General features: G+C 45.2%; 1 long non-coding RNA gene across 3 annotated transcripts in view; it reads left to right on the forward strand.

The window, feature by feature from the left end:
* Positions 1-15,107, forward strand: part of LOC102140092 (uncharacterized) — a 245,669-nt gene extending 230,562 nt beyond the window's left edge. For all 3 annotated transcript variants that reach the window (XR_010585736.2, XR_010585735.2, XR_012432602.1), the window contains 2 exons: positions 10,652-10,828; positions 14,458-15,107. This is a non-coding gene — a long non-coding RNA (uncharacterized lncRNA). The remainder of the gene's footprint in view (positions 1-10,651; positions 10,829-14,457) is intronic.
* The last annotated feature ends 4,537 nt before the right edge of the window (positions 15,108-19,644 follow it).

Below are 19,644 nucleotides of genomic sequence, written 5' to 3' on the forward strand. Positions count from 1 at the left end.
CCTCAAGTTAATTCTTTGGACTTAGTACCCATCCAAATCCCATTTCTTTAGCTTGAGTTTGTTACCAACTCTACCCTCTTCATTTTCCCTCCCAACAGTATGCTTATGTGCAAGGGTAATGTAAAAATATTTAGCACATTATGGCATAGAAACCCACCAGTGCAAACATTTGCACAACCGTAAGCAAAGATTCTGACTGAAAGCAAAAGGTTCAGTCCCCCTGTCTCTGAACTTCTAGGTCTTTCCACTTGTAAATTCCATCTGCCTGTGGATATATGAGAATTCCCTCTCTCATCCAAAAGACTCCGGCTTACAGGTGAATCCTGGGGGGCTGGACATAGTACCTAGCACACTGGAGGGACTCAGCTGGAATCTGTGCATGAGTCCATATTTATCTGTCCTGAGTGCAAACTCTGCCTCACGTAGTAGTGTCCCTCACACCAGTGCGGAGGAACACGACACAGGGTTCCGTTATGGCGATGAGACTGAGAACAGTTACCAGCCACTTGCATCACCAACCTAGATTGCCCCAAGGATATGGAGCTTCAAATGGTCTAATATTGTGCAATATCTTAAACACCTGGATGAGATTTGTTTAGGCTTAAGGAATGGGTGAAATGCCTCAGAGATCTATGTTAACCAAACCAGTTAAACCACCCAGTTAAGACGTAGTTAGGACATTGCTTAGCATTCACCAGAATGAGTTTGACACCAGAAATGCATGGAATGTATTGAGATGCCGTATTTTGGTGAAATGAGATTATGAGAACTGGGAAAACCAGATTCAGGGGATTTCCGAAGGCCTGAGGCAAGGCTATGACCACCCGCTCTGCACACTTTGAACTCTCCCCAAGTGAGCGTGTGATTCCGTGGGCACTCATTCCTTCCTTCTTAATGTTATGGAATGAATTGTGCACCCACCCACCCTGAATTCAGATATTGAGGTCCTAGCCCTCAGTACCCAGAATGTGATCTTATTTGGAGGTAGGGTCTTTACAGAGGTAATCAAGTTAAAGTGAAGGAGTGGGGGAGGGCGCTAACCCAATAGGACTGATTTCCTTATTTTAAAATAGGGAAATTTGGACCCAGAGATACATTCAGAGAGAAGACGATGTGAAGGCACAGGAAGGATGCGCTGTGAACATCAGGACCAATGCCTGCAAGCCTAGGAGAGAGGTCTAGAACAGAGCCTTCCCTCGCAGCCCTCAGATCGAACTAACCCTGCGAGTACCTTGATTTTGGACTTCTGGCTTCCAGAATTTAGCAACAGTAACTTTCTGTTGAAGCCATCCAGTCTTGAAGCCACCCAGTCTGTGGTGCTGGGTTACCGTGGCCCTAGCAAATTTGCCTGCAGCTTTCCAAATCACAGCCCTGTTTTGTCATAGGGGAAGAATTCTAAGAAGTTCTTTATTTGGCCAAGTGAGGGATACAATAATGAGCATTTCCCTCGTCACAGTTCTGACAACTGCCTCAGTCACACACGGCTTAGGAGATTGGCCACTTCCTCTGCCTTCAACTTGCAGGGGGCTTCAATAATAAATGTGTAGAAGCGTTTGGTCTTCTCAATGCTGGGAATCCAGGAAGTATGGCCTGGCATACATGGAAGCCAGTCCCCTAATGACCTCATTGACACAGACCTCATTTGGGGATCTCCTTCTCAGGCACTTCCCCCTTGGCTCCTGAGGCCAGAACCCGACCCTGCTGTGTCTCTCTTCCATGCATCTTTTGCCATCTCTCTCTGCTGTCTGGAATCTGCAACAACATGAGGGTGCTCAGGACTTTGATGTTGCTACTGACCTCAGCATACCCCAGTCCAAACCTACTCTTTTCCTCCTGGGCCCACATCCGCTTCTGCTCCCCACTTCCCCAATGTCTTCGTTCTTTTCATCACATGCTGACCAAAGAGTCATCTTTAGGCACTCTCTGTGTCCCTTCTGCTACATCCACTCTGTTGCCACAACTCCTGAATTCTTCCTTCTGATTTCTTCTCACTCTTCCTTTCCACCGTGGGTCAATCCACTGGGGCCCCAATGTCAGGACACCGGATGACACTGTTTGGACACCTGGAAGGATCGGGTAAAGGATACAGAGAAGTCTAAGGAGGGATAGGGTGAGTCCGGGATGAACTGTGGATTAGGCACCAGGTAAAGCTAATTGGGGGGTGAGTGAGGAATGGGGTGAGGGTATCTATTACATATATTTTACGGTAATAAAAGGAAGTTGAAAGGTCAGTTGATTGCTTTTGGGAATTAAAAATGAGCACGAATGTCAAAATGTGAGCAACTTTGCACAGAATGGCAATATCACAGTGTTATAGATCATCGCAGAAGCCTTCTCCTTGTTGCCTGCATTTCCTTCCTCTAATATTGTACACACTACCACCATATTTAAATATGCAATTCTGGTTAAATGCACCATTTCATTTATTCATATAGTCAACAAACATTTGCTGAGCATGCTTCTCCTTATTGAAATTTAGTAGAAAATGAGACTGAGTGAATCCCTGTTATTTTCCTACCATTCCCTCCAACAGCTCCCGCTCCAAATCATTCTTTTAGGCTCACTCTTAGTCTTAGTCACCACATATGTGCGTGTGTGTGTGTGTGCGTGTGTGTGTGGTGTGAACATATGGTAAATACATAACTAGGGCCCCAGATATAGATTTGTAACTCATTTATTACAATTTAAATGAAGATAGTAAAGGGTAGAGATGCCCAATGGTTACTGTGGTGATGAGCACTCTACGAATAGCATTATTCCCCTTTGATGGCATTCTCATTCATAGGATGAAATGGAGAAAACATGAGAACATTTCCAAAAATGTAGGAATTATCCCCTCTGACATGTCATGCATTTGTTTTCATTTTTCAAATTTTAAGCTTGAGAACTTTTAAGCTGGCTTTTTAAAGTTTATGCAAAGAGAACAAACTTAGTTGCTTGGTTTGCTGCTCTTCTAATTCCTTAGATCTGTAATATAAAGCAGCATCCCATTTTTAATTTTGAAAGGCAAAGAGCTATGCCATTGCCCCCATCCTTCTCCCAATTCCCCTTGTTTGATACTCCCCAGCACCAGAGATGGAGGCTGTTCTAATTTCCTCTCATCCAAGTGCAGGGAAACTTTCTCTCAAGTTTTCTCTCTCAACTAATAACCATAAGTTTTTGGAGAAGTCAATCAGTTCAAAATATATGACATTTTAGGCCAGATGTGGTGGCTCATACCTGTAGTCCCAGCACTTTGGGAGGCTGAGGTGGGCAGATCACTTGAGGCCAGGAGTTTGAGAACAGGCTGGCCAAGATGGCGAAACCCTGTCTCTACTAAAAAATACAAAAATTAGCCAGACGTGGTGATGGGTGCCTGTAATCCCAGCTGCTCAGGAGACTGAGGCATGAGAGTCGCTTGGACCTGAGGGGGCAGAGGTTGCAGTGAGCTGAGATCATACCACTGGACTCAAGTCTGGGTGACAGAGCAATATTCTGTCTCAAAAAAAAAAAAAGACATCAAAAAAGATTAATCATACAGCCCTCATAGAATGGTCAGAGATAAGTTATAAACTGCTGGGTATTTTCTGGATTTAAACCAACTAAGGCAAAAGTTTGGTTTATATTGAGCAAGCATAAAGATGAATATAATCTGTGACTGAATGCTCAATTCATCACGCTCCGAGTCTCCTTTCCAAGACACCATCAGCTGCGTAGACTTGGAGAGGGTCCAAGGGAGGAAGTTGGGGGTGAGGAAACCAGTGGAAAATGCCCAGTTTCATTTTAAAGTCTGCTGAAGGGGTACGACTTGTCTGAACTTCTTTGAAAGGTTTTGGAGAAATACCTTGCACATGACAATTAGAGAAGTTCTGGTTATAGTAGCAGGAACTTGCTTAGATTGTCCCTGGATCATGGGTAAGAGGGCACAAGAAAGAGAAGCCTCTGGTTAAGATATTTAGAAAGATGGGGTAGAAAGATGGGCCCGTGGGTAGTTGGCTATTGTCCCATAAATCAGGGCCCCTCACCTTCTGGTCAAGCCCTGCAGCCTGATGGGCAGAGGGGCATGTGTCAGCCGTACTTGACACATGGTTTTAAAGCCAACACTTATTGAATGAGCAGTTAGCAGGTACCAGGCCTAGAACTGTGCACTTTGCAAGCATTATCTGGTTTAGCCCTCTTAGGATCCAGAGACTCATCTTAGCCCCATTTGATAGAGGAGAACACAGAAACCTAGAAAAGTTAAAAATTGTTCCCAAAGTCACAACTTGGTCTCCCCATCTCCCAGAGTTTCTTAGGCACCACCCCCACTCCTTCAATGCTATCACTGATTTTGGTTTTTTTATGTTCCTCCAAGGCTTTCTGTACTGTAGAAGATAAATGCAGAAATTTTCCCGTGTGCCATTGATTCAAAATTCAGCATGCATTTTTAAAGAATTATTAGGGACTAGGTTTGTACTAAACAGAGACGAAGACATACAGCCCCTGCATTGAAATCGCTCATCCTTATTTATTTATTTATTTATTTATTTATTTATTTATTTATTCATCCATCCAGCAAACTTTTCCTGAGCACTTTCTATCCCAGGTACTGTACTAGGTGCTGGGAATAAAAATCCAAATCAGATACTGTGTTTAGTATTAATATTAATTAATGTTAATAGTAATGATAATAACAATACTACTAATAATAGTTAATACTTACTGAGTGCTTACTGTATGCCCTCCACTGTTTTAAGCACTTTGTACTATCAACTCAATCAATCTTCACCACAAGCCCGTGAGCTGGGTACTATTATCACAATCTTGATTTTACAGATGAAGAAACTGAGGCACAGAGAGATTAAGAGATTTGTGATGGGCCAGGAGCAGTGGCTCATGCCTGTAATCTCAGTACTTTGGGAGGTCAAGGCGGGTGGATGGCTTGAGCTCTGGAGTTCAAGACCAGCTGGGGAAACGCGGCAAGACCCTGTTTCTATCACAAACAAAAACAAAAACAATTTACTAGGTGTGGTGGCATACCTGTAGTCCCAAGTCCTTGGGGAGCTGAGATGGGAGGATACCTGAGCTGGGGAAGGTCAATCCTGCAGTGAGCTCTGATCACACCACTGCACTTCAGTCTGGGCAACAGAATGAGACTCTGTCTCAAAAAAAGTTTCAAGCCATCCGTTTGAATACTGTATGCACACCAGTGTGGGAAGTAGATGCAACAACAACAAAACATTTGCAAGGCAGTGAAATTGGAGAGAATTGAGGTCAGTCCATAGCCATGAGGGCCAAGGAGAATCAGTGACCAAATATGCCCATCTCCAGGGTTCTGGTAGGGTCTCTTGTCCCCAAAGTGTGCGTGTGGCTCTTGGCAAGCTAGGTTAGGAGAGTTGGCTGAGTGTGATGAGCTGGATATTCAAGCTGGCAGAAATGAATTTCTTATACCTTTTTTCAGCTTCATTTCAGATATATGGGGCTGTTTCTACAACAATAGAACTCATGGACACATGGACAAGATGGCTTTGGTTGTGTTTGAAAAAAGGGTCAGCAGCAAAGGGACCAAGAACATATATTGCTGAAAGACAAATCTCTTAAATAAATGGTGCTGGAAAAACTGATATCTACATGCAGAAGAATGAAACTAGACCCCTATCTCTCACCATATACACACATCAAATCAAAGTGGATTAAAGACTTAAAGTGAGGACCTGAAACTATGAAACTACTAGAAGAAAACATTGGGAAAACTCTCCAGGACATTGGTCTGGGCAGAGATTTCTTGAATAAGACTCAAATGCACAGGCAACTAAAGCAGGAAATGGACAAATGGATTATAGCAAGCTAAAAAGCTTCTACAAAGCAAGGGAAACCATCAATGAAGTCAAGAGATAACATTCAGAACATAAGAAAATATTTGCAAACTATTCATTTGACAAGGGATTAATAACTAAAATATCTAAGGAGCTCAAACAACTCAATAACAACAAAAAAATCCAATTTACAAATAGGCAAAAGATCTGAATAGACATATGTCAAAGGAAGACATGCAAATGGCCAACAGGTATGTGGAAAATTCCTTAACATCACTAATCAAGGAAATGCAAATCAAAACCACAATGAGATATCATCTTACACCAATTAAAATAGCTGTTATCAAAAAGACAGAAAATAACAGATGCTGGTGAAGATGAAGAGAAAGGGAACCCTTGTCCACTGTTGGTGGGAATGGAAATTAGTACAAGCACTATGGAGAACAGTATGGAGATTTCTCAAAAAACTAAAAACAGAGTTACTATATGATCCAGGCATCCCATTGCTGGGTATATATCCAAAAGAAGGGAAGTAAGTATATCAAAGAGATATTTGCATTCCCATGTTTATTGCAGCACTATTCACAATAGCCAAGATATGGAATCAACCTACATGTTCATCAATGGATGAATAGGCAAAGAAAATGGGGCAGATATACACAATGGAATATTATTCAGCCATAAAAAATGAAATCCTGTCATCTGCGGCAATATAAATGGAATTGGAGGACACTGTTAAGTGAAATAAGCCAGGCACAGTTAGACAGATATCACATTATCACTCATACTGTGGGAGCTAAAAATCTTGATCTCATGGAGGTAGATAGTAGAATGATGGTTATCAGGGGCTGGGAATAGTAGTGGGGAGGGGAGATAAGGAGAGATTAGTTAATGGGCACAAAAATATAGCTGGATGGAAGGAATAAGACCTGGTGTTTGGTGGCACAATAGGATAACTATAGTTAACAATAATTTATTGTATATTTCAAAATAATGAGAAGAGTGGCATTGGAATACTCCTAAGACAAGCAAATGAGAAATGCTTGAGGTGCTGGATACCTCAGCCACCATGATCTGATCATTATACATTGCATGCTTGTATGAAAGTATCACATGCACCTCGGAAATCTGTACAACTATTTTGTATTCATGAAAATAAAAATTAAATTACATTAAAAAAAAAAAAAGGTCAGCGGGATGCTAGTGGCCTCCACCAGCAGGAATCCTGGGATGGTGTTTCCCTTATTAAGATTCCACAGGGACAGGCACACCCCGAGTGAAAGCCACATCTGTGCCTTACTCAGGGTCCAGGTGTCAGTCAGATGAAACAGCAAGGTGTTTGTGTAGTATTCATTCATTCATCAGTAAATATTTATCAAGTGCCTACTGTGTGCCTAGAAACTGTTCTAGTCCTTTGGGATACATAGTGAACAAAATGGAAAAAAAATCCTTTCTCTCATGGAGTTTACATTCTTGTGGATGAGACAGGCAATAAATAATAACTATTATAAATAAGTAAATTGCCAAGTACGTTAGAAGGTGATAACCTTCTATATAGAGGTATGAGTTCATATGGAAGGCAAGAAATTGAGAGTACAAGCTTGGGGATCTAGGGCTTGCTCACTCTAGGGTCTGGTTCCTGGAGGTGACCAGGCAGGGCTCACCGGGCAGGTGATATTTGACCAAAGTCCTGAGGAGGTGGGAATAGCCAGCGCCAAGGTCCTAAGGTGAAGGGAGGTGCCTGGTGTGTCTGGGGAACAGCCAGGGGGCCAGTGTGGCTGGAGCAGTTAGAAGGAGGAGAAGAGTAGGAGGTGAGGTCAGAGGGAAAGTGCCTGGTAGTGCCTTCTAGACCATTGTGGAGACTTTGGCTTTTACTTTGAGTGAAATGAGGAGAGCAATGGTAATGGAGGGATTGAGAAAGAGTTTGGTTCTGGATAGATTTTGAAGCCAACAGATGTCCCAATAGATGATAGGTTGGGCATCAGAGGAGGGGTACCAAGGTCAAAGACTGCTCCATGGTGTTTGGCTGGAGCACCTGGGAGGATGGGGATGCTGTTCCCTGCATCTGAGACAGAATACTGAGACAGAAAGGTTCCTGTGGAATCGTTTGGGGGAAGACCCAGCCCTTCACATTAGACCTAGGAAGTTAGGAGGCTGTTGGACCTGAAGATGAAGAAGACGCGTCGGGACCTGGAAATGTGGGCAGGGGTGCAGAAGAGAGGCCTGGGCAGGAGTCCTCGGAGGCAGGCGCTATTGAAAGCCAAGAGACTGAGTGAAGTCACCAAGGGAGGAAGAGAAAGAAGAGGGTGGAGGACTGCATGCTGGCCCTGCAGTGTGAAGACACTGGGAAGGGGCAGCTGCGGAGACTGGGAAGCAGCAGCCACTGCTAGAGGAGGAGAGAGCCGGGTGTGAGCAAGTGGAGAACAGGTGTAGACAGGCAGAGGAGAAACAGCTCAGTCTGTCTGCTGCCCACAGTCACGAGCACAGGCACGCCCCAAGGGAAAGTCGCCTCTGTGCCCTACTCAGGCCAGATAAAACAGTTTTAAGGAATAGAAACAGCTTCTCTTCCTGCCATGCCGGGGGGCGGGGTGGGGGGACTGCTTTAGCAATTTGCATAATTGGGCCTTGTGAGAAAGACCCCTGTGAGTCCAGTGCTGAAGGGAGTTGATTTTAGCCACAGCAATTAGTCATTCTCCCACTTCATGAGCTGTCTGTGTGTGGTTTCTAAACAGGCAGCATTTGTTTAACAAAATAATCAGCATCTCCATTTCCTCCAAATCATCCTTGAATGTAAAGATCATTTGAAAAAATGCTAGGCCATGCTATGGTGCACTCCTAGGGGTGTCTTATTTCCATTTTCCTAATTTCAGATGGAAAAATGTAGGTAAAGCCTTGATGCACAAATTTGAAAATAAAACCAACACTCTCCTGTATGCACTGGCCCCTTCCTGTGCACCCCCAGCCCTGTGGTCCTTAGAGCCGCTTCCTACAGTATTCGTGATTTAGAACAGCCCATTCTTTAAGCTGGTCCAACATTCTTCCATCGGCCTATCCACACTCTCTGGTTTGGGCTGGATCCCCAAGGAAATGGGTTTGGCTGCCTCAGGCTGTGGTCTAGGGACAAAGGAAAACCAAAGTCTGAGTTCTGGGTAGATGTTGTCAAGAGACAGGAAACCACTCATGGCTTAACTCCAGGAGCCTGCAAGGTCAGGCAGTGGGTGAGTGCCTGTGAGCAGAGCCCGGAGAGATCTCTGAGGTAGCAGCGCCCTGGGGATCTGAGCCTTGGAGGTGCTGAGTCTTTGGATGAGAGGGAACTGATAGAAGCTCCGGTCCATTCAGTCATTCAATATTCATTTACCCAATGACTCCCATGGCTCACGTCCTTTGCTTCTTCATGAATTAATGTTTATTTTATGATGTCGCAGAAACCAGACATAGCCTAAGCCTGAGAAGTCTGGGAATGGTAGATGGTATAGTGTCGGGGAAACCGCAGTCGCTGTTGAGTCAGACTGGCTTGGGTTCAAATCCAGGTCTGGCCAATTGTACCTTAAAGGGTAGCTTAGCCTCATTGGGTCCCTGTAGTTCCCACCAAAGGGGCCATTATGATGTGTTCCTTGAGGAGCTGTTGTGAAGATCACGATGATACGTGGAAAACACCTGATGCAGTGCTTCTCACATAGCAAGGACTCCATGTATTGTAATGGTGATCATTTTTTGTTTGTCATAGCAAGGTGTGGGTGAACTAAGGAGCCTAAATGAGACTTCCCGTGCAGAGGCTGAGAAAATGAAGGGTTACTGCTCTAGAAGAGAGGTGGGGAGGGTGCCACAGGCAGGCTACTGTTTGCCCTATTTTGCCTTGGGCAGACATTGATGCCCTGTCCCCAAACTCCTTTCATTCCTGCTGGGAGATGGCTTCCAAGGTGTGGCTCCAGGCCAAGGCCAATTACTGAGGTTTGCCTGTGGGCTGTAACCTCTTTACCACAGTCACCCTGAGCAGAAAGCCAAGCGAGTAATTTCGGAGAGCTTGTGTGCTGACACGTTTTTGATGAGGTGAAAGGATCTGACTCAAAGCTAGCCCTCGACAGTGAAAATTAAGAAGTGTTTCTAAGCCTGAGAGGCAGCTTTGAGCTGTGTCCTCAGTCAGGAATGCATTTGAAAAGAAATTTGAAAGGCTCTGAACTCTTCTAGATGGTTCTGTATAGACACTCCCCACGGTCCATGTCCCGGGAAGGGGTAGACACAGCTCTGAGCAGCCCAGCTTGCCAAAGCAGCAGGGCGTCTGTGCCTGTGCACCTCTGTCATGTCTGGAATGTCCCTGGAAGAGGGAACTTGCCCCGCTCAGCCTCCACCTCCAGGGAAGTTACCTGCTTCTCTCTCTCCTGCCATCACCAGAAGCCCAGCCCTGCCCTGGCTTAGGAGACAGGAAGGGAGCCCAGTCCTCACCCTCCTTCTCCAACTGCAGTTCAGCATGTCAGAGCTGGTAGTGAGAACCTGGGAAGTGTATTTTCTGCCTCTTCTAAAGGGGAAGCCCATGGTTTTAGTGCTCAGCAGAGATCCCCATAGGCTAAAGTCTTAGCACCGATGATGTTCATCCCCAGGTGCAGGATACTGAAAGTAGACAGTTAATAACAAACAAGTACTCTACCTGACAGCAAGTGGGTAAGGGGTGACAGCCAGCGGAGTCTTGGTTTCCGATTTCTTCCTAATGTGGTCGCTGCTGGGCGGCTCTGCTGCTTGTTAGACAATCAGGGTTGCTGCCCTGTTAGTGTACGGTGGCGTGTGGGGAGCACAGCCATGGCGTGTATTTGATGATAACTCAGGCCAACTCAGGTCCTTTTTAAATGACACTTCCTGATGCACGACCTTTTTCCCTGCAGCACCTCTCCTTCAAAGACCCGGGAAACAAACACTGAGAATGAAGCCAGCCTGCTGCTTCCTGACCCTGGACGGATCCTTCCATATTCCAATATCACAGTCATGTCTGCAAACATCCCTTCTATTAAAGCAGTATGCAGATGTAGGTCAGAAGACAGAGCAGCGGATGTGTAGAACAAGTAAGTCTAGGGATCTAATATACAACATGAAGACTAAAAGAAAAAAAAAGCAGTATACATTTTGTGAGACCATACTTAGAAAAGCAGCAAATCCGGGAGAATGAAGTACGAGACACACTGGTTTCACTTGATCAAATCAGCTTCTGAAGCTGATTTGTGAAGGGGCAGGGAAGGTTGGAACCCTCAAGCATTATTTGGGGGAGTTCACGGGTTTTAAATAATTCCGTAAGATTGATAACAATTTAATGAGTCCCTAAGTAAGAATGAGATTAGATAAAATTGTTGTGGATCCACTGACTAATCACGGAAAATAGGTAATTTCTATTAAAAAAAAGCGAGCATGCTATGGGTGTAGATAAGGTAACGATGGACACAGTGATACCATGCAAAGGCTCAGGTTTTTTCTACTAGCGTTTTGGATGCCTCACCTACATGTAACTGACAATAATCTGCTTCTTTGCATGAAGAACCACATGCAGCCTTTTCCATACATTAGCTCATGATTCCCAATAACAATCATAACACTATGTATTATTTTCCCCTTCTTCAGATGGCAGAACAGGATCAGAGAAGTTTAGAAACTGCCCTCAGTCACCCAGTAGGGAATGGAGCTCAACTGTGAACCCTGGAACTCCTGACTCCAAAATCTGCTCTTTTTGACTGGCTGACCACACAGCTTCCCAGTGACAGCAGATGGGAGAGACAGGAGGGAGGGAGGAAGGGAGGGAGAAGGAGAAGGAGAAGAGAAGGAAGAGGAAGAAGAGAAGAAGGAGCAGGAGGAGGAGGAGGAGGGGGAGGGGAAGAGGGAGGAGGGGGAGGTGGAAGGGGAAGAGAGAAGAGAGAAATGGAAAGAGAGAGAGAATGTGCCCAAACTGGAGCCAACAACTCTCCATACCCTCAGGTCTCCCTTCACAGGGCCTCTTCTTTCTCTGGCTCTGTGGTTCTCTATCTTAGGATGCATTCTTACAATCACCTGGAGGGCTGGTCTCCAGGTGGATTGCTGGACTCCACCGCTAGATAGAGTTTCTGATCTCTTCAGTCTGTACTGGAGCCTGAGATTCGAATTTCTTAGCTGTTCCCAGATGTTGCAGGTCTGGGGACTCCACTGAGGACCACCGCTAAGTATAAACCTGCCTTTCTTGGAAAACAGTACTAGTATTGCAGAGAAGCTATTTTAACATACTCTTTCTTAGTCTTATATATAAATAAACAACAAACAAACAAGTACGGTTTTGTTTAACGATAAACCATCAAGCTTTCCTTTGTGTAAAAGTAGAGATTTCACCTACTGCACAGATTCAATAAGCCCCGGGGGAGGGGGGGGCACTCCACATACCAGCAACCATCTGCAGGAACCACGTTTTTTTCCTATGTGAAATGTCCTCTGAGTGCCGGCAAGTGACTAACATCCAGTCTGTCTCAGAACTCAACCTATTTGGAGAGTGGGTGTTCGCAGTCAGCATGTGCTCAAGTTGGAACTGTCCCGTGGATAAACTGTTACTGAAGCACTGCAGTGGCTACAGGCTGAAGGACTTTTGTCTTCCAGGCCTGGCTGCCAGGATGTGAGGCCTGGGTGGAGGAATGCGGTTAGAATTCCATGCGGTCAAGACTTCTTCCCTTGAGCCCTGTTAGGCTCTGCTTCTCTGATTTCCACTTTCGCCTCCGTTCTTGCCAAAGCTGTTTACATCCTCTAACCAATGCTGTCTAATAGAAATATATTGTGAGCCACATATGTAATTTAATATTTTTAGTAGTCACACTAAAAACATGAAAAGAAGCAGGTGAAATTAATTTTAAGAAATCTTTTATTTAACCTAATACATTTAAAAAATCATTTCAACATGTAATTAGTATAAAAAGCTAGGAAGAAAATATTTTACATTATTTTTCCCCTATGGAGTCTGCGAAATCTGGTGTTATTTAACACTGAGAGCACATCTCAGTGCAGAACAGTGATATTTCAAGTGTCCACTAGCAACGTGTGGCTGGCAGCTACCATATGGGAAAGTGTAGCTCTTTCTGCATTTTAACTGCTTTGTGAGTTCAGAACCTAGAAAGAACCACTATGTAAAAGGCAGAGACAGCCAAATATTCATAGCTAAGCACTGGTTTTATGTTTATTAAACATACAGATGCAGATAGTCAAAACAGGGTTGTGCCTTAGAATCAACTGGGACACCTGTTAAGAAGATAACTGTGGCCGGTGTGGCGGCTCACGCCTGTCATCTCAGCACTTTGGGATACCAAGTTGGGCAGATCACTTGAGATCAGGAGTTCGAGACCAGCCTGGCCAACATGGTGAAACCCCGTCTCTACTAAAAATACAAAAACATTAGGTGGGAGGGGTGGCACAAGCCTGTAATCCCAGCTACTCAGGAGGCTGAAGCAGGAGAATCGCTTGAACTTGAGAGGTGGAGGTTGCAGTGAGCTGAGATCATGCCACTGCACTCTGGCCTGAGTGACAGAGCAAGACTCTGTCTCAAAAAAAAAAAAAAAAAAAAAAAAAGGAGAAGAAGATAACTGCCTGTACCTAATCCTATATCTACTTAATCAGAATGGGCTATGAAAGGAGAGGGAATCTGCATTTTTAATAAGCACCTCGGGTAATTTTGCTGCATCCAGCCTAGGACTTTCCACAGAAGAACATTTCTGAATCACCAGACAGAGAAGTATGAAATCCCATCCGGGGTGCCAGGCTAGAGGAGAGAGGCCGCACATCATCCAGCTCCTCTTCCTGTCTGCCATGCAGTCTAGTTTTACTCATACTTGAAACCTGATTTGCATGGATATGTGTTCTTAACAGAGAAACATTTTTATCATTTTTCAGGTTTAGGTTACCATCCAATTTATAGAATAAATGCAGTTCATGTGGCTTTCCCATGCTTTTGTGATTGAATTTAAAATTTAAGGGCTCCCTGTTTTATATAGAGACTTGTATGCCGGTGCTGCCACCTTGTGCTGAAAGAGACTGTTGACACAGGTTGGAATAAACGTGGACTTGCCCTCTGCTGGTAAAGAGGTTAGAACCCTAGTGTATCCCCAGGGTTCTGCCTCATGTGGGCCTGCACTGATCATAGCCATAACTGACACTTTTTTTTTTTTTTTTGAGACAGGGTCTCGCTCTATCATGCAGGCCAGAGTGCAGTAGCGCGATCTCGGCCGACGGCAACCTTCTTCTGCCGGGTTCAAGCGGTCCTCCTACTTCAGCCTCCCAAGTGACTTTGATTGGAAGCGCGCGTCACCACGTTTAGCTAATTTTTATATTTTTATTAGAGACAAGGGTTTCACCATGTTGGCCAGGCTGGTCTTGAACCCCTGACCTCAAGAGATGCAGTTGTCTTGACCTCCCAAAGTGCTGGGATTACAGGCATGAGCCACTGTGCCCAGCCACCGCTGACATTCTAAAGCGGTCATTCTCCAAGTATCTTCCCTGGGCCAGCAGCAACAGCATCCCCTGGCAATTCATTAGAAATGCAGATTCTTAAGCTCTGCTCCAGGCCTACTGAATTAGAAATCCTGAGGGCAGGTTCAGGATCTGTGTATTAACAAGTCCTCCAGATGATTCTAATACTTGATAAAGTTTGAGAAACACTGCTGCAAACTAAAACAATGATTTTTGCTCTTTTCAGAGGCACAGATGCAATGAACCTCGTGGACAGTTGCCTTAAAACAAAGGTAAAAGCACATGACGTGCCCAGACTTTTGTGACCACTTTTGGAGAGTTTATAGACTACATGTGGTTGGACCCCTGCTCCCAATCCTGCCTTCATGGAGCTGGAGGGAAGGGGACAGGATGGGGGTAAAGAACAAGACATCCTCACATACATGCCATCAAGACAGCTGGTTTAAGGCTCTTGGTGGTTATGAGAGCCACTGATAGTGTGTAAAATGGCTTTGTCCAGATTAGAAAAAGGTGCCTTTGAATAAAGTTACCTTGAAACATCACATTTTAAAACACTAATATAATCTCTAAAAATTATCCTTGTAACACTTAATGGATTATTAATGGAAAATTATCAATTATTTTTCAATGATTCATCTTATATATAGTATAGTATAGAAAGTACTATAGACGTAAGCTGAAAGCTTAATAATACCATCTAGGGCAAGTATCAAGTATCAGGTGACATAAATTGTAAGATGGAGAGTAAATTTAGCAGTGTTCTAATACAAAGGAGATGGACATTTTTTTAATATGCTCACCAATCATGATTATCAGTCAACTCCTCCTTGTTTGGAAGCAGAAGTAAACTAAAGCACAATAAAAATAATATGATGTTAATGTACTATGCTGCTAATCATTTGTAAGTTGAATGACAATATGAACCTACCCATCAGAAGGACACTTTACACTCATCTATCATAATATAGTAATTTTGTTAAAGCAAGATTTCTTATTGCTATCTGTTTAAAAATTATTACAAAAAACATACAGACCTCCCACCTTTGGAGACAACAAAGAAGAACATATTTCAAAACAGTGAAGATGTCTATGATGTGAGTAGCACTCCCTTTGAACAGCACCTTTGTGCAGTGCACAACTGAACAACTGTACTTGGTGGCCGTGGTGCTTTGCAGGCTACAGGTCTGTCAGTTGCGTCCCCATCAGAGATGATGAGCTTGTTGTTCTAGATTTCCCCTCATCATTAAGCCTAATAGGAAATTCAAATGAAGATAGTGAAATTGCAAATTGAAGATTTTGCACTCCCTGTGACTCTCCTTATAGATATATTCTGAGTGTCCGCAAAGTCTCTAGAGACTTAATGGCTTGCAAATAATATGGTATCAGAAAGAGAATCCATTAGTGGAGTGAACATGTGTGGCAGGGAGATCAAGCTTCCTTTTTATTTTATAAAATGTGACTGTGAAGAAAACCTTTCATTAAGCCACGACAGATCTAAAAGTACTTATTTCTAAATCTTGGAAGCACAGCGACAAAGTGAGAAAGTAGTGAGGAAGTGAGTCAAGGGTCCAGTTAGAGCTCAGTGCTGGTATCTATTGTGTGTTTATGTCAGGTCTTCTTTTTCAGGCATTCCAAAACAGTTTCCCAGTGCTAGCCTGAATCTGCCTTTGATTGCAGGTGATTTAATCATCATCCCCGGACCCCAGCAATAGTCTGACTGAACAGGGAACTCACAGAGCCAGGATGCAGGAGGGCTAGGCCAGGCTTCCCACTCCCCTAATGGTTCCCTAGGTTCATTCTTCAGGACTTAATGTATTTTTTCTCCTTACATATTATGCAGTAAAAGGCAGCTTCTTCCAAAAGAGTAAGCTTTGTCCCCTGTGGGCTGAGGTCTCCATAGTAGGCAGAGCTAGAGTTATCATCTGGGGAGTGGTTAGCCTTCCCTTGCTTCTGAATCCAAGAAAGCCACCGCTGCATAACTGGCCCGCTCAGGACTGTGAACTTAAGAGGAAAGGGCAGCACTGACTCCATGTTTTGTGGAAGCTGCCCCTTAAGAAAGGCCCACAATTTTCCAAAGTCCTGCAGTTGCCTACACTCAGCCTTCCTGTCCCATGATGACATTTCCTAAAGCCCGCGTGGCCTAGTAGGTGGTGGTGTGTGCAGCCTGCCTGGTCTTTGTGAGACACTGATTCCCTCCTGAGCTGCACTCACTTTCTGGGCACCATTGCTTCACCTCCAGACCACTCAGCAAGGCCCTTCCAGCAAGGCTGGCACAGTCCCCACTGTTTTACTCAGTGGTCTGGGCATTCTCAGATCCTCCAGGGCACTCTAAATATCCCCTGCCTCGTCTTATCAGAGACGCCAGTCATCTGCAAAGACCAACTCAAGCTCCGTGATTTTCTCTTCTCTCATCTCTCCTCCTTCCAACCCTTCAGTGTCACCTCTTACACCCTGCTCAGCAGTGTCAGGGAGCTCCTCTGGGGAGGTACATGTCTACCTCATTTTGTTTTCTGGGGGGCAGAAGAAATGACTTAGTTGCATCTTTACCTCTGAGAATCTCAAGGGAACACATCTTTCTCAGAAAGCACAGGGCACAGGATACCTTTCTTTGGATCTCTTTTGTGATGAGCTCAATTGTGTGTCCCCCCATTCATATGCTGAAGGCCTAGCCCCCAGTACCTCAGAATGTGATGGCATTCGGAGACAGGGTCTTTATAGAGATAATTCAGTTAAAATGAGGTCTGGGATGAGCCCCAATCCACTATGAGTGGTGTCTATATAAGAAGAGGAGATTGGGACACAGGCAGGCATACAGAGGGGATGCCATGTGAACATGAAGATGGCCATTGGCTAGCCAAGGAGAGAGGCTGCAGAAGAAACAAACTAACCAATACTTTGAGTTGAATGTCAGCCTCCAGAATTGTGAGAAAACAAACTTCTATTGTCTAAGCCACTGGGTCTGGGATACTTGGTGGCAGCCCTCGCAAATGAATACACCTTTATCCCTAGGATGAGCCTTGTTTTGACCTGTGCAGCCAGAGATCACTACTAATAAGAGGCTCCCATATGTGAAAAACAAGACATAGCAAAATATTAATTAATTGTAGACTGTAGGTAGTTAATGCATGGGCATGTCCTTCAGAGTCCAATCAGGAGACAGGAACCACACAGTTACCTGAACTGGGAAAGTTTTATTTTATTTAATTTTTAATTTTTAATTTTAATTTTAATTTTTTCTTGAGGCAGCGTCTCGCTCTCTCGCCCAGGCTGGAGTGCAATGGCATGCTCTCAGATCACGGCAACCTCCGCCTCACGGGTTCAAGAGATTCTCCTACCTCAGCCTCCCCAACAGCTGGGATTACAGGCACCTGCCACCACGGCTAGCTATTTTTTTTTCTTGTATTTTTAGTAGAGACGGGGTTTCACCATGTTGGCCAGGTTGATCTGGATCTCCTGACCTCAGGTGATCTACCCGCCTTGGCCTCCCAAGAAATGTGTCAGGATGGGGACCGGGGTAAGCTACTCATGGGAAGGCTAAAACATGTGGTTCACACATATCCCTCCCTAGGAATCTGATGCACTGGATTCAGGGTGGCAAACTCAGGTAAGGCTGCTCTGAATCATTCAGAGTTAAAGCCCGAGTGTCCACAAGGCTACCAGACTTGGAAATGGCCCCGTGTTTCCTCTCCGGCCACATCTCCTACAGCTTTTCTCTGGATCACTCTAATCAGTCACTCTGGTGTCCTCGCTGCTCCTAGAACCAGCTATCCTCCTCCCTACCGCAGAGCCTCTATCCAGGTATCCGTGAGGCTTGCTCCCCGCTCCTTCGAGACCTTGTTTCAAGGTCACCTTCTCAGCCAGGCCTACTCTCATGGCCCCATTGAAAATTGCACCTGCTCCCAATCCCCATCACCCTGCTCAGTTTTTTCCCATAACATGATGCGGAGAAACTGGAACTCTTCTACATTACTGGTGGGAATGTAAAAGGTTAGCCCTTTCGGAAAATAGTCTGGCAGTACCTCATGAAGTTAACCAGACATTTACCACACGCTCCAGCATTCCCACTCCTTAGGTATTTACCAAAGAGAAATAAAAACCTATGTGCACAAAAATGTATACAAATTGTTCATAGCAACTTTACATGTAAATTTCAAAAACGGGGAACAACCCAAATGTCCACCAATTTGTGAATGGATAAACAAAACTTGTGGTATCTCCATACCCTGGAACAAGATAGGAAGACACACAACCACGTGGCTGAATTTCAAAACATTATACTAAGTGAACGATGCCAGACTTAAAAAGACTGATTCCATTTGGAAAACTTTGTGGAAAAGGGAAACCTAGTAACAGAAGGCAGCCGACGGGTTGCCTGGGGCTGTGTGGTCACGGGAGACCATGAAGAACGATGAGGTAGGAGGGAACTTTTAGGATGATAGAACTGTTCTATGTTGTTTAATGGCAGTTAAATGATTCTATACAATTACCAAAATTTCTCAAACTGTACACTTAACCGTGGTGAATTTTATTCTTTGTCGATAATCCCATCAACAAAAAGAGAGGGGTGGAGGATAAGGTGACAGCCGTCAAAAATAGCCACCAAAATGAGGCTATCAAACCAAGACTCCACCACAGTCCAGGGGTTGAATTCCAAGTAGCAAGAGCCCAGTCTCTTCCAGCCTCTCCCGCTGCTGAAAGTAGGGGTTCAGTCCAAACGCCCCGCTTTTGCGAACCCATCAGTGCAGATGCGCCTTCCTCTGACCAAAGCTGCTACCTGCAAATGTACTGGAGGGGGCCTGACGCTCTGAAGGTGGCTGCCACCTGTGTCACTGCCATTTTCCTGGGACTGCGGCACTGGGCCTCACCGCCCACTTCTGCCGGATTTGCACTGGGGTCGAGTTTTGGGGGGTTGCGGTGGAGATTTCCTTCTCCTATGTCCCACCCAGGTGCCTTGCTGAGTGTTGCACCTACGCTCAGGTGACAAGCACCGCTGCCCATCACACAGATGCCTGTCCGATGCGCTCCCTCCTCGCCCCACTGGAGGGCCAGGGACTAAAGGAGGCTGGGGGGCAACCAGAAGCTTCTCAGGCTTTCGCTCGGGCTCTGTTTGCCACCCGTCCCCGCCATTACCACCACTACCTTCCTCCCGACACTAGCCTTACCCGCCCCCAGCCCCTGCAACGTCCTGCAGCTGCAGCGCCATCGCCCCTCTCCATCCTCCACTCCGAGACCAGCACAGTTTATTTTCCTCCCTGGCCCAGGGAAGGATCAGCCGCTGTTCTCTCCCCTCTCCCAGGCTGGCTTGCGGATTCCCGCCCCCACGGCAGCAGGCAAGTCCGCTCCTTCGCCCCCGCCCCTTTTGCTAGCTTTGTCCCGCTTCCCACCGCAGACGCCTCCTCCGGGAACCCCTCGC

Source organism: Macaca fascicularis, chromosome 3 (assembly GCF_037993035.2).
Source record: "Macaca fascicularis isolate 582-1 chromosome 3, T2T-MFA8v1.1".
Classification (NCBI taxonomy): Eukaryota; Metazoa; Chordata; class Mammalia; order Primates; family Cercopithecidae; genus Macaca; species Macaca fascicularis.